The sequence below is a fragment of the Macrobrachium rosenbergii genome, chromosome 44 (assembly GCF_040412425.1).
Source record: "Macrobrachium rosenbergii isolate ZJJX-2024 chromosome 44, ASM4041242v1, whole genome shotgun sequence".
Lineage (NCBI taxonomy): Eukaryota > Metazoa > Arthropoda > Malacostraca > Decapoda > Palaemonidae > Macrobrachium > Macrobrachium rosenbergii.
In genome coordinates, this window is record NC_089784.1 from 18,483,566 (window position 1) to 18,508,831 (window position 25,266).

The window sequence follows — 25,266 nt, forward strand, 5'->3', positions numbered from 1 at the left end:
GCATTTAGCCTTACGACATAAGACAAAATGAACTTGTGATTAACGGTCATTCTTTTTTCTTATTGCGGAGAACGTTTTTTTTTCTTAGATAGGAGACCAATTTTTTTCTTGTTTTTTTTTGAAGTTCAACGTTGGTTTTCTGGTCTATAAAAACCATGGCCTAAAAAATTAAGATTTAAGCATGGGCTAGGCACATAACGCAGAACCACTTTGACACCAAATCAGTCACCTTGCCATCTACACACGCCTCATCGTCAAAACTTGTAATCGTTCTCAGTAATAAGCTTCAAGTCACGTATATCATAAACCTCTACGTCAGTGCACAACCAGCGCATCTCCCTCTCTCTCTCTCTCTCTCTCTCTGTGCTGAGACACCTGTTTCATAAACACTTGATACAGGTACCCCGTTAATTACAACTGAACAAAAACAATCACGGGATGGCAAATGGGTACAGTGTATATTGCACATGCATTTAATACCGCCAGTGATAAATAGCATGTCCCAATTAAGCATGATTTCAGCCATCTTGGAGGCAAAAAACGAATTCAATAACATCACATGTATATTCCATATACTTTTAATAACTTCATATGTATATTGCATATACATTTAATACCTTCAGTGATGTATGGTATGTCCCAATTAAGCATGATTTCAGCCATTCCATACACATTTAATAACTTCATATGTATTCTGCATATACATTTAATACTTTCAGTGATAAATGGTACGTCCCAATTAAGCATGATTTCAGCCATCTTGGAGGCAAAAACGAATTCAGTAACTTATATTAGCATAACATGACTCATTGGAATGAACAGCCTTTAAATATTTATGATGATATGCGTATCCGAATATATCATATCTTGACGGCTGGCAGCCACCTTGAATTTCGAAAAGCTTTTTGGTTTCTCTAAGAGACTCTTGAGTCAAATGAGAGACTTTGAATCTGATGGAATGGAATGGAATATAGAATTTAGGCCAAAAGCCAAGTGCTGGGACCTATGAGGTCATTCGGTGCTGAAAGGGAAATTGAGGGTAGACAAGGTTGATAGGTGTAAGCGGGATAACCTCGCAGTTGCATTATGAAACAATTGTCAGGGGTGCACTGACGGTACCATCCCCCTACGGGAAATTCGAATTTGATGTATACGATCGCAAGATGATGATAAATGTCATATTGTTATAATTCGCAGATAAAGAAGGTATTCCACGAGAGAGAGAGAGAGAGAGAGAGAGAGAGAGAGAGAGAGAGAGAGAGAGAGAGAGAGAGAGAGAGAGAGAGAGTATATATTCTTCACGTAATCACAAAAGATGGTTCATACGCTGATCCAAATCTATGTTCTATATGGACCTAGCTTTCAAGCGCCGTACTTTGTTAATGAAATAAGCAAATGTTGAAGAGTAACGTGTCAGTTTACGCGAAATAAAAGAAATAGCAAATTTACTACACACTGAATATTATACTCAAATTAAAGACCAAATTAAAGAAAAAAGTAGAAGCTAACGATGCTTTTTCCCTCTCTTTTCGCTATAGGTGTGACCCACAACAATCGCCTAACAAGCAAGTACATAATTCACTGCTTATATCAACGGAGACATGCTGAGTTCTTAAGGAAACGCCTTTATATCATCTCTTCCTCGTCCCGAAAACGAACATAGGTCTAATCGGTTCTGATCAGTGCCAGCTACGAGTGTACCAGCAAAAGAATATAGAAAGCATATCTCTTGGATGGTTTCACCCCCGTGGGATGAGGATTCACTTGTCTCTCTCAGACAAGAGAGAGAGAGAGAGAGAGAGAGAGAGAGAGAGAGAGAGAGAGAGAGAGAGAGAGAGAGAATCATCTTCATCTTAAATCCAACAGTACACAATAGACGGGAAATGTAGTCTACTGAACGCCAAAGAACACCCAACCATAAGAATCCAGTATTTACGGTAGGCAGAATCTCGTTTCAGTTATGAGAAAATATAAAACTCATAAAATATGAAATAACGAACGACATGTATGTGCATTTCACCTTCGAAATTATTAACAGTATAAATGGTCACAATCTAAATCGTTAAATTAAAAGAACACAGTTCCCATGCTCGTTTCAAAACAGAAATTGCAATAAAGGCCTTTAAATCAATTTTATTCAATATACCCAAAAAAACATACGAATGCAAATGTAATTCACTAACAAACAAAATAGCTACACAAATGATAAGTTGAGAAAAGTAAACAAATTTCACATAAACTGTTACATGAAAGAGAAATGCTTTAGAGAACCAACCCACAATTCATTCCCACTCGGACAATACACTTTAACGCCCCAAAGTTTACGCCCAAAATTAAACCCTGACTTCTAAAATCACTGTTTAAGACAACTTGTTTTAGCACATTCCTAGAATACGAGGCGGACCCAAGTTTGGTAGTTCTACACCTACAACTTATGAATGAACGTAAATGCAAAGAAAATCGCGGTTTTTCCCAATATGTTCCCACAACGTTCAAAGAACTGTTGTACAGTACGAGTTTTAAAGTCAAGAAATAATAAATATAAACACAATATAGTTCAGCCACTGTCACATTTTAAAAGATTAGCGCAACAGGTGGATCCGAGTATTAACGATGTGACCAGAGGAAAAAAATTCATTTGCAGAAACAAATTAAGAAGAAAAAGGAACGATGATCATAGAATGTCGGGGAGTAATTTTGGAATATTTCATATGGAGTGGAAGCGTTTTGCTTTGCTTCGTTGTAGTGGTGAGCGGTAGACGGGCACAAGCTAAGCCCCCAGCGATTTCCCCCCACCCCCACTATCAACCCCCAACAGCCGATCCCCCAAGGCGACCTCAACAAGTGCAATACATCACAAGGATTTCAATTTCACGCCATTTTTTTTAGCGTTCTGCTTCCGATATTTTGATTTATAGTTTCCATAAATCGCACTCCATGTTTCTTTTCCCCTTGGCATAAAGAAAGAGAGGCACTGGAGAGAAACCATTGGTAAAAATTATAAAAGGATACGCAGGACAATTTCTTCCGCTGTCATCTCTCACCCTACAGCGTAACTTGTGTCCTGATACATTGTACTCGTTCGCTGACTCTGACTTCGGCGTAAGATCAGTTTCGTTACTAAATACTACTACACTTTCATCAAAAAAAAAAGTTCAGTATGATGAAAATTCCTCTATGCTGCTGTTCTACAGAGTTAAATGAAGACTACGAGGTCTGCCATGCATAATTTAGGCGAGTCATCTTCATTCTATACTTCAAAAATGTTTGCAACTGTAAGAGTAGTCATTAATCCCTACAAAATCAAAGGCACAAAATAGAAATCATATCAATACACAGTATGAATTTGTCAAAAAAAAAAAATATAAAGACATCCATTATTTTCGAGGCTGATTAGTGCAACGAATCAATCCTGCACAATTTAATTGGTAGCTAGGGATTCTTTGCAATTTTATTTTAAGGTATCAAAGAGAGTCTCTATACTGTCATTTGCGATTGCTGGTTCACCTTAAACGTCAAATTCAGTTGCCTTACGTTTTATCAGTATTATGAGGCCTTGTTCGTAAACTTTGCTCGGTAACATAGCCACTGTTCCATTTAACAAACCAAAAAATACCTTCTCTCTTTTTTTTTATTAATGACTTAATGAAGTCTTTGTATTTTCGAACAAACTCGAAGTTTACTTACAGTTTAATGGCTGAATTCTATTTACCTTGCCGACTTTATCTTGAACAGTTGTACTGAATACTGTGCAGATTTTACAGTTGTAAGGCTTTCTATCCTGACTGATTCTAAACTTCATACTTCCAAGCACATTTCAGAGCCCTCCCACGTCAGCAACGTCCCAGGTGCTGACAAAGTACTTGAGGCCTCTTTACAATTTACGTGTTGCCTCCCTGTACTTAGAAAGTCACCCGTCTTGTTCTTAAGATCTGGTTAGCCCTCGGGCAAGACCATATATTGCTATGCTTTACAGAACACTCCATTGGTCTTGTTAAGTGGCGTTACTTTATATCACCACAGCGCATTTTATGAGAACCGTTTGTTATTCTAACTCGTGAATGTGACAGTACAGACCTATGATAGTTACCACATCAAGAGGTAAAATTCACGTGAACACAACACAACAGTTTAGGTTTAGGCCTAGGTTTTAACAAACAGTATTTTCCCGTGTGAGGAAGAGTTTGTCTTTATTTTTATTATTCATAGTTCTCAGTAACCTTTTGTACGTTTAATCTGTAATCACCGTTGTGCTCAAAATCTTCGATGAGAGCAATGAGCATACTTAGTCTAATACGTTTTCAAATACGTTTTCACTTGTATCAGCATAACTTTGCATGCAAGTGATTATACTTTTACAGACTGCGCATGTTTTTAATGCATGTCCTGATTTTTATCACTTTTTAATTTATATTTTTGTATAATTTTCAATTAACTCAAGATGTTCCATATTGTCTTTCCTTATATTTTTTTCCCAAATCGTGGGTATGTCGACGTATAACTTATCGCGAAGTCTTGTACTTTTAACAATTCAACGGCATAGTTTGGGAAACATTATCAGATACAAATAAATACTAAAAGCGTAACAATTTAATCATGAAATCTGAGACTGCAAATAATAAATTATCAAGTTTTAAAACTATAAAACTTCGAGATAAATGATATACGTCGACATTACTCAAGATTTGGGAAAAAAAATTTACAAGGAAAGACAATATGGGAACACTTTGAGTTAACTAAAAATTATAATAAAATAAAGTTGTTATAAATAACAAATATATATATTAAAAATAGGCACAAGCAATAAAAATATCCACAATCATTAAATATATAACCGCTTGAGTACGCAAAAATATGCTGGTAAAGGCGAAAACTTATAAGCTTACGCAGGTCTACGCTCATTGCTCGAGTCATTTGAGCGCACAAATAATTACGGACTAAACGTGCAAAAGGTTATGGAGAAAAAGAAAATATTAAAATTGAAGACAAACGCTGTTCCTCACACGTGTGAATACCATTTGCTAAAACCTAAACCTAAACCGCTTTATCCGAACATTTGCATACTATAATCATCCACTTCCAAAAACTTTAGACCTGGTGGCTGAATCTTTGATTATTGCAACGATATGACGATCTGAAAGAAACAAATGTTAATTGCTTATGTCAACAAGAACATTGACCGTTATCTGAATGTAAAAACAAATGAAAAACACATCATGGCAACAACTCTAAACCCATTAGAAACTGACGCAAATCATTTTTTCATTAAGAGCAAATCCCGCGAAATATAGCGAATGCACAATTACATCATTGAGAGCTAACTTGTGAAAGACGGCTTGGCACTATAATAAATGGTCTAGCGACACAAATTGATAACAGATATCAAACTACTAATGTGTTGTCGAACTTTTGACATGAAGGCTAATTCAGGTCTGTTGTCAAGAGAAAAGTTATCTCAGGAGACAATTTTACTTGTATGTAGTCTTTCTTACTAAGTACAGTATTTTAGCCTTGTCTCACTTGTCATTCAGAAGAAGAAGAAGAAGAAGAAGAAGAAGAAGAAGGAGGAGGAGGAGGAGGAGGAGGAGGAGGAGGAGGAGGAGGAGGAGGAGGAAAACTGCTTATCCTAGTGAACCAGGGATCAATTCCACTCTAATGGTTTTTGCCTTTTTTTTATTTTTTGTTCAGATAGACTGTCGAATAGATGTCCGGCTGCCAAAAATAATATACATACATACATACACATACTGTATATATATACTGTATATAATGTATAAATGAAATATATAGGCCTATATATATATATATATATATATATATATATATATATATATATATATATATATATATATATATATATATATATATATATATATAGAGCAGCATTCAGTTCTGCTTAAAATAGGTGGAGAGACAAAGAAGGGTGGGTGCTGTCACCTGTATTAGCCAAACCAAGTAGGAATTCCCAGTACAAGTCAATTTTGCAGCATCAAAGTTGCTTCATGAACCTCCACAAAAGTACTAACGCTATATGAGAAACTTTGAACCCTCTTATAAGTACTGTACCATTCTCTGATTCTGACACTTCAAACGTCGTTATGTTTTGCTTGGCGATCAAGTAATTACATTCACGTAGATTCATAAAATTCTGATTCACTGCCTAAGAATAAGAAAGACATTTTGAAGTAAATTCTCGGCTCCTGTCAGCTAGCAATGCTGGGTTCAAATTAAGTCTCTTCCCAGTCTTTTAAACACACAGTGTTACCTTCCTTGCTTCACCATTTTAAGCCTCGCTTCTTTCATCCCGCCATGATGCATAACATTCACGCAAAAATACCTATTAAAGTCGACGTCCTTCCAGCATCCATATCAAAACGCTCAATGCTTCATCTTCCTGGTGTCCGTTTACCCTCATAACATGACTCATCGCACAGACTCAAAACTTTCTTCTTTTCCTCATAACATGACTCATCCCACACACTCAAAACTTTCTTCTTTTCCTCATAACATGACTCATCGCATAGACTCAAAAATTTCTTCTTTTCCTCATAACATGACTCAACGCACACAAACTTTCTTCTTTTCCTCAAACATGACTTTCTTCTTTCTTTTCTCATAACATGACTCATCGCATAGACTCAAAACTTTCTTCTTTTCCTCTTAACATGACTCATTGCACACACTCAAAACTTTCTTCTTTTCCTCATAACATGACTCATCGCACACACTCAAAACTTTCTTCTTTTCCTCATAACATGACTCATCACACACACTCAAAACTTTCTTCTTTTCCTCATAACATGACTCATCGCATAGACTCAAAACTTTCTTCTTTTCCTCATAACATGACTCATCGCACACACTCAAAACTTTCTTCTTTTCCTCATAACATGACTCATCATCACACAAAACTTTCTTCTTTTCCTCAAAACATGACTTTCCTCAAAACTTTCTTCTTTTCCTCATAACATGACTCATCGCACAGACTCAAAACTTTCTTCTTCCTCTTTTGACCTCATAACATGACTTTCTTCTTTTCCTCATAACATGACTCAAAACTTTCTTCTTTTTCCTCATAACATGACTCATCACAAAGACTCAAAACATGACTTCTTCTCTTTCTTCTTTTCCTCATAACATGACTCATCGCATAGACTCAAAACTTTCTTCTTTTCCTCATAACATGACTCATCCAAAACTTTCTTCTTTTCCTCAGACTCATCGCACTCAAAACTTTCTTCTTTTCTCATCGCACTCATAACATTCTTCATAACGTGACTCACACATTCAAAACTTTCTTCTTTTTTTAACAAACTCTGTCAGTTGTTAAAGTATACCTTAGTTTAACCAGACCACTGAGCTGATTAACAGCTCTCCTAGGGCTGGCCCGAAGAATTAGACTTATTTTACGTGGCTAAGAACCAATTGGTTACCTAGCAACGGAACCTACAGCTTATTGTGGAATTCGAACCACATTGTAGCGAGAAATGAATTTCTACCACCAGAAATAAATTCCCCTAATTCTTCATTGGCCGGCCGGAGACTCGAACGCGGGGCCAGCAGAGTGCTATCCGAGAACGATATCGACCCATCCAATGAGGATGTCAGTTGTAGAAGCAAGCAATGGGACCTATGAGGTCATTCAGCGCTGAAAGGGAAATTGAGTGTAAAATATTTCAAAAGTGTAACAGCAGGAGAGCCTCGCAGTTGCACTATGAATAAATTGTTAGAAAAGGGTGGGAAGTCAGATGGAAGAAAGAGAACGAAGGTACAGTAACAGGAATGAAAGGGGGTTCAGCTAGGGGCCGAAGGGTTGCTGCAAAGATCCTTAAATAATGCCTACAGTGCACCCCGTGAGGTGCATTACCCCCCTACGGGTTTTGTCAATTGTTTCTGCAGTTTCTCTTCACTGTCCCACATTCAGTTTTGTACCATCTGCAGACATTAACCATTCCACACTCCATTCTGAATCTATTTTCTTTTCCCAGACTTTGTGGCTTTGTCTGATTCATTCTCTGACTTCTGAAATCACACTATCCATCAAACAGCCCAGGAACACAACAGACCTTTGTCTCAGACCAATAGTTACGTTAAACCAGTCACTCATCCACCTGCAAATTCTAAAACACCATTCGCTGACATCATATAAAAATTTTACCTCTCAGTAACTTAACTTTTATATTGTTTATCATCAACACCCTTTGCATTGGCGCTCTGTCAATTAAATTATACCCTTTTTCATTGGTTCACAAATGCCACATGCAGCTTTATGTTTTTGCTTCCAAACTTACTCACATAATCGTTTCAAAACAAACACTTGGTCCACTTACTGTCTTCCTTACCTAAATCTTCACTCTTCTCCCCGTCATTCCTCCTGTTGTTTGACTAATTTTCTAAACAGAAATCCTACCAAATCTTCCCTGATATACTTAGTACTCTTATGTCCTTATAACCCTTACAGTCCCTTTATCACATCTGCCTTTATGCTGAATTACAATCACTCCCCTCCCTCATTCTTTCGGAACCTTCCATCACCAAGATATGCCTTAGAAACAGGTCAATCACAATGTCTCACTTTCACCACTGCACCACAGCAAGTCATTCTGTAATTCCATCAACTCCTGTCATCTTCCCATTCTTCAACCTCTCAACTGCACACCTTACATCTTAAAAAAAAAAAAAAAAAAAAAAACTTCTGCTACCATTCTCAAATGTTCACTAGCCCATTCACACTGCTTCTTTTCTATCCTCCACATTCTACACATCTTCAGACTAATCACTCCATTAACCAAGGATTGCATTCACATCAGGCAGCACCTTTCCATTTGCATCTTTTATTCTGAGATCCTTTGATTCATTAACCCTTCTCTCTGCATTTGCTTCCCTGTAGGTCAACTTATTCTCCCAAAATTTCTCGCTCATAGTCTCCCTTCTATTTTTACTACTTACCTTCCTTATCTTTTTGACTTTCTTCTTCGTAACCCTATCCATCACTCTGTATGCTTGTAATTGATCTTTTTTTTTTTGTCATGAAATTACACCTTTCTTTCCTTTTCTAAACCTCTAATTTCCTCATTCTCTTCCTACTCTTCTATGCCTACAAACACGCCATGCTGAATCTATGACATCATCCTCATATTTTACATCTCCTTTGTCTACATTTACACCTTTGTGCCTTTAACTCTAGTCTATTTTTATCAACTTTCACCTTCCTCAATCTTCTCACTTCCTTCTTATCAAACTCACTTGTCTTAATTACATATGCAGCCACACTGGTACCCATTACCCCCAACTTTAACTTAACTTCAGCCACACTGGTACCCATTACCCCCAACTTTAACTTAACTTCTATCTTAACTGTCGTCCCAAAGGCACTCCTCTTTTCACCTCCACTAACACGTAATTTAGCAAACTCATTTCATCACCATTTCTCTTTCCAAAGTATACTTAGGAACATTCTTCTTTATCACGTGCTTCCAACAATCAAGCCCTCTTCCAAACTCATTTCCCATTGCCTCTCTTATTGTTGATTCAGGGGGCTTTATGCCAGCAGGAGCTATTGCTTATAAAAATAGCATAAAATTTTGGCCAAAGGCCAAGCACTGGGGCCTATAAGGTCATTCAGCGCTGAAAATAATGATGTCGTAATTGTTAGGAGAGAATGAAAAGTAAGATGGAGGAAAGAAAATATGAACTGAGGTATAGTAATAGGAATTAAAGGTGTTGCAGCTAGGGGCCAATTGAACCCTGCAAAGAACCTTAAGATATGCCTACGGCCCAATGTGTGAGGTGCACTGCCAGCACAACCCATCTACGGTGCTCATCTCAATTACTCCAGGACCTTTATACCTGACAGTGTCATCTCTTTCTGTCACATATTTTTGCATTTAAATCACCTTGGACTACCAACCTTTCATATATTCTAGGCCAGCTAGATACAGATTTACACTAACCTAGCACCACCACCACACTTCCATATTCTCCCAGCCCAGCTTGGCATTTTTCTCCAGTTCTATAGCTCTTCATTGGATGGGTCGATATCGTACTCGCCTAGCACTCTCCTAGGCCCGCGTTCGATTCTCTGGCCGGCCAATGAAGAATTAGACCAATTTATTTCTGGTGATTGAAATTCACTTCTCGGTATAATGTAGTTCGGATTCCACAATACGCTGTAGGTCCCGTTGCTAGGTAACCAATTGGTTCTTAGCCACGTAAAATATGTCTAATCCTTCGGGCCAGCCCTAGGGGAGCTACTAATCAGCTCAGTGGTCTGGTTAAACTAAGATATACTCAACTTCTCCCGTTCTATTCCAGTCCTGGGATATGTGCACTCACTATCTCAACTTTTTCTCCTGCAGTACCCCATCTTATCCATTGTCTTCCAACTAACAATCAGGATTCTTTCATCCATCCCTAGAATTTTTCTGGCATTACAAGGGTTACTCTGACCCTAGTTTTATACCTTTCAGCTACCCCACAGACAACCAACCTTTTTCCTTCCTATACCAGCACATGAACTGCCCTTTCACATTTGTTCCAACAGGTGCAAAATAAATCAGCTTTCTCACGCACACACTTTCAAAACCCTATGACACAAATATATATATATATATATATATATATATATATATATATATATATATATATATATATATATAATACAGTTTATATATATATATTTATATATATATATATATATATATATATATATACATATATAGTATAAATAATATACAGTATATACTATATATAAAATCTACTTTAAAAGCTATACCAGCTACGTATATATAATTGTAATAACGACAATGCCCTCTTAACTCATCGAATTTTTCACACTTTTTGTATATGTCTGTCACTAAAAAACCTTGGATCCAAATGCAAGATATTAAGTAATTCTGGTGTCCTGAGTAAGATTCGAACCGGCTCGAATCCTGCTACGGACATCAGAATTCCTTTATATTCTTACGTTTGGATCCAAGGTTTTGTAGTGACAACCTCATCCAAAATGTGTGAAGAATTCGATAGGTTAAAAGGGACTGCCGTTATTACAATTACATACGTAGCTGGTAAAAAGTGGCCAGTAGATTCTATTTATATTATATACTTACACACACACATATATATATGTGTGTGTGCGTGTATATATATAAGTATATATGCATATATATAAACATATATGTGTATATATATACATCTAGGCTATATATGTACAGTATATATACATACATATATATGTTTATAATGTTTTTATCACACCGTGATTTATATAGAGTCATGAAGCTACAAATGTTTAATATCCAATTCACGCTACTTCGGGAATATCCCCGATGGGGAATTATCACTGAAGGGGAATTTTTAAGTGATAAATGGACCTGTACCGCCGGGTCTCGATCCCTCGACACGGTACCTTCAAGATGCTTGACCGTCGACTGGAGCCGTTGGACGGTACTGTGTCGACGGATCGAGACCCGGGGGGTACCGATCCATTTATCACTTAAAAATTCCCCATCGGAGATATTCCCGAAGTAGCGTGAATTGGATATTAAACGACATTTGTGACTTCATGATTATATATGTATATATACACACACACATAATATTATATACAAAGGGCTACATTTGAGGCCAGAGGAACTAAATAAAAAACAAGGTATCGATCGCTTTCGCGTTAGTTGAACACATTCCGTTTTCCATTGTGCTAAATTAACACGAAAGCGACTTGGTGCCTTCATCCTCTATTCTAACTCCTCTGTCCCCTTATATCCATATACATACATACATACATACATACACATAGTACGTATGCGTATGTATGAAATATGCATATAAACCGCTCTATTTTGCAAGCCAATTCGCCCATTCAAGCTTGCTTAATACAGGCACATATATTATATGGCCGGTGGAATATGAGTGCCAGCGTGCTCATATACCTAACAACATGGAAATGCATGCATCATAGTGTCACAACCGACTTGGGGGGTGGGGAAGAGAGAGAGAGAGAGAGAGAGAGAGAGAGAGAGAGAGAGAGAGAGAGAGAGAGAGAGAGAGAGAGAGAGAGAAATCTGTAAATCTGAAAGACAACAACATTATCAGAGAGAGAGAGAGAGAGAGAGAGAGAGAGAGAAAGAGAGAGAGAAATCTGTATATCTGAAAGACAACACCATTATCAGAGAGAGAGAGAGAGAGAGAGAGAGAGAGAGAGAGAGAGAGAGAGAGAGAGAGAGAGAGAAGCTGTATATATGAAGCATATATGAAAGACATATCATTATCAGAGAAAGAAATTATCTCCAGTTACACTGAAAAATGCTGACACGATTACAAGAGTTACTATGTAGAGAACAACTGGTGTTGATGATAACTTCATATAAACAAAAAATAAAAGACTAAATCTACAGGAAGTTGTCAGATCTGTTATAAAAAGTACTACCGTTTACAAGTGGCCGTGCTGTCATTAAAAGAAAAAAACGTTTACCGTCGGGCGATCTGTTAACCGGAGTAGAAATGTTTACGACAGGTAGATATTCGAATGATAGCACAAACGCTTGCATTTAACTGGGATCAAAAACTGATTTCTAGTAGCTCAATCTTCAGCGCGTTATTTTAGGTAACAACCAATAGCAAATCCTTTAAACTATGAACAAAAAAACACTGACTCATTAGGAGCAAAAACGCAAAAAAAAAAAAAAAAAGTTTAAAAATCAATAGGTGACTAATTCGGGGATCGTTGTCAGCTGACGGTTTCTTCACAGGCGTGCCAAGCAACAGTGGCTTGCAAGCATCTGTTTACTGAATTCAGCCTTCATTCAGCTGTTACTGAAGTCAAGAAAACTGGCTGACTGAAAGTTCTCTCTGCCACCGTGACAGATATTTCAATAAATCAATCTCCCTAACTAAACTTGCATTTTAACAGAGATCTTTCACATTCACAACTGATCCCTGGTCCCCTTTTCCTGCCGAGAACAACCAGATTCGCCGAGCAGCACCGATATGCAGTAGGCCTAAATGCGCCTCGCTGTCGAACTTCTCAGTTCCAGAGGTCCTTTATTCCTCACACCGTTGGACTATGGAATAGCCTCCCAGAAGGTGTCGTGCAATTGGAACTTCAAAAGTTCAAGCATAGATGCAATGCATTACTACCCTAATAATATTCTCCTTGCATTTTAATACATTTTTATTGTTTCTTTTTAATAAGGGAGATCTCTTCTTTCTGTATTTCCCTTTACCTTCTCTTATTTACTAATGAACACCATAATATTCTTTGGAAGTTTGAATTGCAAGTCAGTGGCCCCTGAATAATAATAATAATAAATAATAATAATAATAATAATAAATAATAATAATAATAATAATAATAATAATAATAATAATAATAATAATAGTGACTGGGATAATAATAATAATAATAATAATAATAATAATAATAATAATAATAATAATAATAATAATAATAATAATAATAGTGACTGGGAGTGTCTCCTCCCTCATTTTCCGCGGTCACACGGTAGACCTATACATACCCATAGGATACTCATTGCTTAATTCCTTTCACTCCTTCCAGGAGGGAATAAAGGAAATCAAAGCAAAAATTCTCAAACCTTCATTTTGGAAAGTTCCTACTTGCCGGTAGTCCCCTGGTGGGGGACCTGGATTCTCTCGATTGTTTTGGTTGTGTAAACAATCTTCATTCATGTTTTGAGCAAATGGGTTTCTCTTAACAACTTCCGGCATCTTTCGTTTCTTTACGATTACGACTCTCAAAGAATACGATATGAAATTCAGTCCAAAGGCCAAGCGCTGGGACCTCTGAAGTCATTAAGCGCTGAAGGGACATTGCCAGTAAGAAAGTTTGAAAGGTGTAACAGGAGGAAAACTTCGTAGTTGCACTATGAAACAACTGTTAGATGGGGTGGATAGTCTGATGGAAGAAAGAATATGAACGGAGGTACAGTAAAAGAAATGAAAGAGGTTGCAGCTAGGAGCCGAAGGCGTGCTGCAAAGACCCCTTAGTAATGCCTATAGTGCACCACGCGAGGTGCTCAGACCAATATGTCTTCTTAAAAACTCCTCCCGCAGGGGGGTAGTGCCGTCAACGCAACCCCCTGCGGGAGGAGTTTTTAAGAAGACTGATATTGGTCTAAGCACCCGGTGAAAAAGACATTGGCCAGGTCACAAAGGAATATACCAACTTTATGCTAAAATAAGCATCATGAATGTCTTCGGAATGCTCCACACAAACATTTTTACTTGTAATCTAAATACTAACTTTTACTTGCTTTGCAAAAGACAAAAGCTCTTTATTAACCTCAAAATAGCAATAATCTTTATGGTAACCTTTCCCCATAATGTTTCAGAACCCAACAAGATTTGGATAATCTCAGTGTAAATATATTCTAAACCCTAACATCTTGAAATCTTTGGACATACACGCCATAAGTGTGTGTGTGTGTGTGTGTGTGTGTGTGTGTGTGTGTGTGTGTGTGTGTGTGTGTGTGTGTGTGTGTGTGTGTGTGCAAACAGACAAATGAGGCACCAAAATCCCCTCGTTCAGAAATCTTTCAAATCCGGGATTATCAATCAACCTTTCCTTGATGATTCACATAGATAGGCATAACACGAAGGTGATACAAGTTCGTCATATTTACAAAGACTGAGTCTCAAACACTTGAACCACTATAACTCTAATGAAAGTCGCCAAGAAGCACATTGTGCACAACGAATTGTCAAGATAAGTTAAAATAATAGTTAGACTAAGACTCGGTCTTACCTTCGTTAGACTAAGTTTAAAATCTCTAATCTGGATCTAAAATCATGGTAGACATACACACACACGCACACAGACACAGTGTGTGTGTGTGTATATATATATATATATATATATATATATATATATATATATATATATATATATATATTTATATACGCATACTTAATCCAACTTATTCTTGTTGATGATGGGAAAATGTTTACATCCTAAGATCAAAACAGAGCTGCTTTATAAGGCCTCTGAAGTTAATCATTCTTTGACTCTAGCAAAATCTGGTTTATGACAATAAATATTGTAGTCACATGGAGTAGAAAGATCAAAATGGGTTTCTCCTATTCTTCTCTCAGCAAGAATAAGATGTCCTCAGAACAACTAATTATTATCGTTTTCTTATTTTTTTTATATAAAATGAAGTTGTGTAATACGTTGTGTCGAAGGATTTTCACGTTTAACTGCAACAATTCCAGTTAAAATCTTTCTCCCTTCCTTCCTTCAAGTTACCCGGACTCTAGCGACGTTCAGTGACAGTCCTCGAGGCAACATGAAACCGTCATGAACGGTCGCCTTACTATAAATTGCGACCAATTACGAATTGCATCATCCATATTTGAAGACTTTCATTTTACATGTTACTTAGATCGGAAAACATGGCATGTATGGAGAAAAAACTCATAGTAAACGAAAGCACAAACATCGACTGTAAGAAATTTCGCCCACTTGGCTATACTACCAGCAAAAGAAACGAATCAATCTGAAACTGAGCAATAACAAATGATTTCTAAGCCAATCTCTGAATGGTTGGACACCCGGACACTCGTATTGTGGGTGTAATCATACGAAACAATACTATACAACCGATGTAAAGCATATAAATATTATCAAAATAAAAAAGTTATTATTATTATTATTATTATTATTATTATTATTATTATTATTCAGAAGATGACCCTTATTCATACGGATCAAGCCCACAGCGGCCACTGACTTGAAATTCAAGATTCCAACGAATATGGTGTTGATTTGAAAGTAACAGAGGGTAATAGGAAATACGTTAAGAAGAGGTCAGTTATTCGAAATGAAAAAGTGAATTAACAAATGGATAGATAAATAGATAAAAATGTAAGTAAATTAAAATACAAGCAGAATAATTTTAGGGTAACGATGCGTTGCATATTCGCTTGAACTTCTGAAGTTCCAGTTCCACAACATCCTCAGGGAGACTGTTCCACAGTCGAACTGTGTGAAGAACAAAGGACCTCTGGAACTGGGATCCTTTATTCCTTAATTTACAATAATTCGCTGAACTGGCACAGTTAGTCAATGCGTTAAGCATTCACGCTAAACTTGTAAGCTTGTGGCGGTAGAGGAAGTATACAGCATTTAAATAATTTGGTAATTAAAGTTTTGTTTCCAAGGGCTTCACTTAGTCATGTTAATGGTTCAGTGAAATCCTGGTACTATATTTATCTATTTCACTTGGTTATTTTTCATTTAGTCATGTTAATGGTTCAGTGAAATCATGGTACTATATTTATCTATTTCACTTGGTTATTTTTCATTTAGTCGTGTTAATGGTTCAGTGAAATCATGGTAATGCATTTATCTATTTCACTTAGTTAATTTTCAATCGTCAGCGTGAGATATACATTAACATTGACTGCCATGACTGTTGGTCTAAAAAATAAGACTGCAATACCAAAGAAAACACTTCATTATCCGATCTCTCTAAAACAACAGCAGTACTCCAAACAATATCATACAAAGCAATTTACTGAAACAAAACAAAAAAAGTTTTGAATGAAACATAGAAGAATAAAGATCGAGAGGAGAGGTATAACAAACTCATGACACTTCGAGACCTTGTAATCAAAATGATGAACTGTTTCACACAGACTTACAAGCAAAAGCAGAGCATATTTCTGAACTTGAGAGGCTTTCGATTCTTTTTTATATAAATTTTCCTCTTTCTCCGCCAGTAACACTTAAAATGAAACATTATACGTAAGAAGAATAAAGAATGAAAACCCAGAAAACTGAGTTAAAGTAAAGGATACCAGAAGTCATTCTAAGCACAGCAGCAACAGTTAGGTAAGGAACAGTAGGAGTATTGTTTAACCCATGAGTGAACAATAAGGTATGGAACAATGTGAGCTAAGTACAAGACAAGACAACAGAACTGTCTAACCGAAGAGTGAACAATAAAGTACGTGACAATACAAGTATTGTTTAACACACAAGTAAACAATCACATCAGAGCCAAGGAATAATAAGAGAGCTGACAATCATGAAACAATAAAATAAGATTAAGAGTGCTACCTGTCCTTGAAATAAAAAATAGTATGGGAGAGAACAGGAATACACGGTATGTTACGGGACAAGATCAATACAATCTTGTCGAACCCAGAGGTATATAATAAAGTTCGTCAGAAAAGTTGTACTGACAAACTTAAAGAAAATAATTACGTAAAGTCTAAATTAAAAGTAAATGCCACGCTGAGAATATGAGTTTCTCTAACCCTGAATTAAAGTTAGAATGTCTAACCGAAAGTAAGCAACAGGATAGGCAACAATAGAAATACAGTCTATTAAATGTAAACAAGAAGGAAGGTCAGAATAAAAATATTGTCTAACCCAGGGCTAAACAAGTTAGTCAAATAGGGACTTTGTCTAAACCAAAAGCAAGCAATGTGGCAGGTGACAATAGGAGTACTGTCTAACATAGAGGTAAACAATAACGGAGGGCAGAATAAGATATTGTCTACCCAGAAGTAAGTTAAGTCAAAATAGTAGTGTTTGACAAACAATAAGGCAAGAGACAACAGGAGTACTGCTCGGTCCAAAGTGAACAGAGGACCTGACCTTTAAATCTGGAAAGTATATAGGAAAGTGAGGTACAAATTCTTGAACTTACAAGGAAAAGGGTATTAACAGCCATTGAACCACATTTCAGCAAATTTTGAATGGTATTACCTGGCATATGATAAGGCATCAGTGGGAATAACTAAGACTAAGCCTATTTCTAAACCCAAGAAGGTAAAAGCAACAATAACACCTGAAGACAGGACCACATGAACAACCTTGGGAGAGAAATAAAGAAAATCTGAAGTATGGGGACTGAGGAACTAATTAAAAAAAGGAACCACAACAATTCCGCAGTTTCAAAACAACGCAATACTCGCTAAGTTAGCGCTAGGTCAGTTCCTCAATTGCACCAATAACCAGACCGGTCTTGGAGATACTGACTACTTACGCCAACTTGCTACATCATCTGCTGAATAATAGTAAACTTTCACTGCGGATGAATTAGAGGATACCTCATCAGTAACCAGGTTTACTGAAATCACCAAAATCTCCTTCCAACTGTCGTGAGATGCATGCCATGTCTACAACCGTCAATATGCCCACAGTTCTAGAGAATTTACGCAGTAGATCCTTTTCACCTCAAAGGATCCTGTAAAACATCATACCAACGTGGCTTACATTCAATCAAAAGAAATCGGTAACCTTTGATTGCTGTTTCATAACAGTTTCTTTTCTTCTGCTGCTTCGGTACTTCCTGATTTTGTACATTGTCATCTTTGTACAGGAGGAACTATCACTTTGATAAAGGGTACGGTCCACGCATTTTTCTCCCTTTCAAATATTCTGCTTTTTAAATGTAGGCCTACATTAGATAAGAGTACTGGGTTCCCCATCCAACGTGGATATACATATACATACATACATTGTGTATATATATAGTGTATATATATATATGTATATATATATACACACACGACGTAACCATTGCCGCTGCAAACCATCTCAGAAAAATCAACAAATAAAAAAAGAGCCATTCGTACCATGCTTCCTTTCTGAGCAAAAATAAATAAACAAGCAACAATAATATTAAAATCGAAAAATATAGGCCGTTCTTAGTTAGCTTCATAATATTACACCAAAGCCTTACCAGCAGCACGTTGGCGCCTTTCAATTCAGTCTGATCCGAAGCGCCACTCCCCCACCCCCAAAACCCCCTTTTCGTTCACTTGCTCACGGATTGATTTATTCATCTTCTTCCTTTATAAAATATCTACCATTAATTCAACCCATACAGGCAAAACGGCTTCGCATACAAAACACCCAACGTTCATGGAAGTAAGCCAAAGAGGACATTCTGTAACACGCAAAAAGGCTTATCAATAGTTTTCTAGACTTTCAAAATTCTTGAACGCTGTTTTGACGACAGGCATCTAGAGCTAATTTAAAGGAAAACTACAGTAAATTAAAATCAAATAACTGAACGATAATAAACCACCAGAAAGTAAAAGATAGTCGACCGCTGTCATCACTCCCTACTTAACACGAACGTATGCAAGCGGTGATCAATAAAATGCCTTTACGGCGTTGTGTGAAGATATTGGGTTTTCAGAAGAGGGCTGGGCCTTCATTATTTAAACCTTTTAATTATTTCAATCATTTTACTTTATACTCGTTTTCATATCAATTTATAATTAATAGTAAACCTTTACTTCCGTGAATTATCCTCGGGAGGTAGAATTTTGAACATTTTTTTACAACAATTTGCCTACATAGACAAAGAACCATGGACTTTTTTCTGAAAGTGGAACAGAGTAAAAAAAAAATACTTTAATAAGATTCATAAACCTGTCACACATACCTCACAACTGTACTATACGTGAACACACGGGGTCACGTGATAGACGACTGCATAAGGCAAAGAATCAATACGAGCAAACTAGGCAATAAAAGCAGAATTTGGCTGAATTGAAAACATCACACCGTCAGAATATGAGAGAATATTAGTAGAGCTTCGTGGAAGATCGCCCCAATCCGTCTGGCTCAGTCAGCCTACATTCCTTGTTCATTTTCACATTTTATTTGGATTTTTATTTTTAACTTTCATTTGTCTGATTACTAAGCTCCAAAAGATTTTATATTCTTTTAAGTTTCATTGGAAATAGAAGATAATACAAACACAACTGAGCAACCATTTTCTTCTTTTCATTCTGAGTTTTATCCTTAAGGGTAAGGAAGACATATGGCTAGAGAGGTGTTGACTTGAAGTAATAGACGTTACGAATACAGGAACACTAAACAATAGGCTATATTATATACTATATTATATATACTGTATATATAAAACTCCTGAATCATGTATGTAACCTGTACAGAAAACTTTAACAACACTAGACGCTTCATACACACTCACCAATGGCTCGTTAGGTGAGCGTCAAACCGCTAACACAGTGCACAATTCATTCCCCATATCTTTGACTCTTAGGTCTTCCTCTCCTCAAAATACTGTATATACATATATAAATATATATGTGTGTGTATGTATAAACACGCTAATTTATTAATTTCTCGATTTCTTCATCTCTGTTTTAGATAAGCTTATCACTACAAAGACTAAGATTCAAACCACGAACCTAGTGAAGAAACTCTGACGCCAATGGCAGTACTCGAACATGCGCCCAGTATATTACGATGAGGTAACGTTAACCATTCGACCGCGAAGACAGGTATGTCCATTCCTGCCCATAAAAACATATATCTGTCGAATTCAAATACATTTACTAGAGCTGGAATTATACTCATCATCACCATCATTGCTAAGTGTTAAATCGTTTATTGTTTCTTACACTGAAATTTGATTTTTCTTTTATCTCGCATCTTTCCACCCATCACATGCTTCACTTCCATCATAAAAATGCTTGGACAACTTTTAACTACTCACCTTCTAAAGATTTCAAACTCAACATCCTGCACATTGCTGTTATCATTTCTATCACAAGCTTTTTCTAGGCCTATGTATTCCACATACAGCTTTTTCCCTTCACTTTTAAACTTCTCACATCTGGAACCTTTCCGTTATCCATACATACCTTACAAACCACAGCCAGCTACTCAATCACACTATTACCAACATACTACAACATCTTACCTATAATCCCAAGTTCTGGTCTTTCCTATGTCTACCCTCTTAATCACTCGGATGTGTTCAACTTCTGTTAGCATTCTCCACCTTTAACTAACCCTTTCCACTCTTGCATTATTCAGCTGCATTCTCTCTCTCCTCAACTCCACATCCTGCAAATCTTCAAATCACTCTTAACCGACATCCTTCACTCTGAGATCCATTTGCTCATTAACCTTTCTCTCTGCACTTACTTTCCCATTGAACAACTATAATATCTTATTCTCCCTAAAGTTCTTGCCTATGTTCCCCCACCATCATATATATATATATATATATATATATATATATATATATATATATTATATATATCAACACACAATGTGTGTGTGTAAATTTCTGACTCACGTCGGGATCGTGTCTCTCAGGGTTTAGACTTGTGTGTGTGTGTGTGCTTTCCACCTGTGTGTGTGTTCGATCCCGACGTGTGTGTATATAAATTTAAATATATATATATATATATATATATATATATACTCATCATTTATGTGTGTGTGTGTGCGCACGTATTTTCATCATTTATGCTATTTTTATTTATTTTCAAATATTAAGCCAAAAGTATCCCAATAACACATTATAAAATAACATTTTTTTCTTGATAATTTTAAATTTGAGCCTTCCCCACACACACGTGCACGCTCGCACACACACACACACACACACACACACACACACATATATATATATATATATATATATATATATATATATAGAGAGAGAGAGAGAGAGAGAGAGAGAGAGAGAGAGAGAGAGAGAGAGAGAGAGAGAGAGAGACGGGGACTTTGACTTCCGCTCAAAATGTACGAAATGTATAACCAGTGGTAATTTTTGAGTACATAAATCTAACACACAATACATGAAACTGCTTACAAAACTTGCAGCTTGAAACAAGTCCAAAAGACCAATTTTAAAAAGCCTACGGCAGGAACCCCCTTAACAAATGAAAAAGATGATTTCCTTATATATATTTCTATAACCTAGGTTAACCAATCCGGCCATTACAGATTTAATTACCCTAACAAATCACAAAATGCAAGTTTTATACATTCTTCTCAGCGAAGACTTCCATGGCAAATGAGGTTCTCGTAAAATAAATGGATACAAAAGTTAATAAACTTTCGATAACCCCTCACACTTCGTGACTTACCTTCGACCCTAACAGAGTCATGTGTTGGTTTATGCTATGTATAAAATATATTACTCTAGCCATCTCTCTTCCCAACTCCTACATAAGTACAAACATTTCAGCAGTTCAGGATAGTTGCAAAACCGCCATTCACGCACTGCAAAAGCGAGCTCCCAACAAGCATCACGAGTCCTACAGAAGCCAACAGGTTAGGAAAGGCGAACTGATTGTTTGAGGGAAAAAAAAAAAGAGAATGGTTGATTCCGAAAAACAAACTGCCTCCAAACAAACTTTATTTTGACAACAATTGTCAACTGAATGAACAGCGCCTTTTAGATATAATCAATCATATAAAAAAATACAGTTAAACAATACGTATGCTCCCCACTCTACGTCAATTACTCCTCCAATTGCCATCGAGTAGAGATGCTCATTCAGTAAATCTGCGATCGACAATATAATACTCTTTTTCAGTCCCTATTCTGTCGTAAATATCGCGTCTAAATGCGCAAACAGTACTGGCTTCATATCAATCCAACATTAATCTCATGTATCCCAATACCACCGGTGTGACAGATTAACTATCCCGCCCGTCGATAATTCACACCCTCAATTACCACACTTAAGCCAAGAACGTAAATACGAACACTGTGTCCGTCTGCAGCTCGCGCCGAATATTTGGGGGAGGGTCCCTCAAAGTGTCCCTCTTCCCCCTTCTCCCAAACACATAAACCCCTCTCAAGGTCCACCCCTATCACCCCCAAAAATCCCTCCCTAAAACCATTCTCCTCGCCTGCCCTCCCCCTTCACACCAATACGAGCGCAACCAATTTTGCGATTTTAGTAAAATTTCTCGATTCGCATTTATTTAAAAACTGACGAAAATCATTGACAATTCCCTTACTGCTGACGCGTGAGTGTTTGAATGAAAACTAAGGGAAGACTGAGCGAGAGTGGATGGAAAGGTTTTCAGTTATCACCGATACACACTCACAATCCGTTCATTTCGTACAGATCGAAACAAAGGGGACAAAACTCGCATGAATAAACCTCACTTCCTTACAACTGTCAATAGTAAATCTCATCCTACAAGCACGTCCGGACGGGAGTTTCTACCATGGACGATAAATGCACAGTTCCGGCAAGCATAACGCGATGGAGAGGAGTGAATAAGTACCCAGACAACTGCCATCTTTTCAAGGCTTCGGACGGCAGCCATATTGAATCGGCCACTCGGCCCGTATGAAGCCCACAGACACTGAGACGATAGGCACTGACAATGTCGGACACTGAAAAAACGCAAATTACACAGAATCTGCCTTGTATTTCAGTTGCTTTGCACTTGTTATGGTTTCTCCATTCATGCCATGATAGTCTGCGACCGATGAGACGATGTAATGAGACACAAAATGAAGAAAAAAACCATAAAAAAGAGCACCGTTGGACTCCCCTGGGGACGGCTGATCACTATGTCCTTTTGCTTTTCACTTATTTTTCACTATAATATGTAACATTCGTATTGATACCGAGGGAAAACAGCGTGGTTGCGGCTGGAGGGGGGGAGAAACACGTGCCTGACCGTGTTGGAGGGACACTCACGTGTGTTGGAGGGTATTGTTGGTGAAGATACAGTAGAAATTTGTTGTTGAAGATTGAGATGATGCGGACGCTGGGCCCTGTCGTACACTAAACACAAGTTCCCCAACGACTCACACACACCTACATCAGCTTGCTGCTGCTGCTGCTGCTGCCTCCTCTTGCCTCCTACCGCCTCCCTCCCCTCCCCCCTCCATGCCTTCCTCACTAACCCCCATCCCACCCGTTATCCCCGATCCCAAACCCGCCTTTTCCCTTACCAGCCCCGCCCTCTTTTTACCTTTTATCCCTATTTCCTAACCCATCTTCGTTCATTCACGTAATAGCATGCACGGCGATCAACTGGTGGAAGTTTGCATGGAAGCAGGTATGTGATGGGATTCGTTTCTTGCCGAAAACAGTCTCGTAGCTTAGTAAATGTGACCTATGCCATAACCCGTGCTGGCTATCCCATCCGCATTACGAGGACTATCGCCGTATCCTCGCAACATCCCATTCCATTCATCATATCCCGCGGCTACTCGCTCATTCCACCTTGCGCCTTACTATCCACGACGCAAGTTCTCTCTGATCCACTCGTGCCGATACATTCAACACTGAATTTCATCACATTTTTATGACTTGATTTTGTGATAAAGTTTTCATGGGTAGTTACTTGGCAGCATTAATGTCGAACTCAAGCATATATAATTATGACCACCACGTCCCTCGTGTTAAAGGTTGCATGATTGTCCTAATGCATTACAAGGTTCTTCAGTTCATTCACATCGTTATGTAATATCTACCATCGCAAGTGAACATATTGAGTACAACACGTCCGATGATTTATTGCTCAAAAACAGACTGTAATAGATTGGGGGGATTGTAACAAAGCATTACATTATTATTATAGTTATATTTGCACCTGCATATAACCCCGATTTACTTTTTATTGATTTACAATAATAATAATAATAATAATAATAATAATAATAATAATAATAATAATAATAATAATAATAATAACAAAACGAGAAGACGGTTCAAAATATTTTGCTGATATGATCGACAGATTATACCAGTAATGAAATAGTCTGCCTAATGTATAACCATGTCTTGCCTTGAATTTAAGCAAAATAGTGCAAGTGTAAATGATTTTTAAGTATCCGGGCTCAATAACTTCCGGAACATAAAAAGTACAGTGTACTTAATTATCTCTGTAAAAAAAATATACAAAATATATATTAGCACATTATTGTGAAAGTTAAATATATATATATATATATATATATATATATATATATATATATATATATATATATATCATGAAACCCACTTAAGGTGAGTGAAAACCAGGACTTTGAACAAGTACTTGAAATTGTAAAATACGAAAGTACTTGTTCAAAGTCCTGGTTTTCACTCACCTTCTTACGTGGATTTTGTGATATTCTCAAGCACGTTCTTTCGTGCTGCATCTGATATGAAGCCTATATATATATATATATATATATATATATATATATATATATATATATATATATATATATATATATATATACGTATATATGTGTGTGTATTTAAGGGATATTATATGCCTAGAATACTACGTACAGCCCAACATTTATTATCAAAATATATATGCGGGTAATTTCACAAAATTCCTTTGTTCCAACTCATATATATAAGTCGTACGTTTCAAATTAGATATTTCCGAATCCTTCGCGCAGTAACAAACTCTCTTCTAGGTGCCAAGTGCACATGATTTTTATGATGAGAATGAATGATATGTAAATTGCAATATAATCACTGGACTATTAAGCT

The 25,266-nt window shown here is 37.0% G+C and overlaps 1 protein-coding gene across 2 annotated transcripts in view; it reads right to left on the reverse strand.

The window, feature by feature from the left end:
- Positions 1–23,636, reverse strand: part of LOC136829372 (uncharacterized) — a 53,864-nt gene extending 30,228 nt beyond the window's left edge. Inside the window, exon 1 of one of the 2 annotated variants that reach the window (XM_067087819.1) lies at positions 23,470–23,636. The gene's annotated coding sequence lies outside the window, so the exon portion shown is untranslated. The remainder of the gene's footprint in view (positions 1–23,469) is intronic. The other variant, XM_067087820.1, reaches the window with a different exon arrangement.
- Between the last annotated feature and the right edge of the window lie 1,630 nt (positions 23,637–25,266).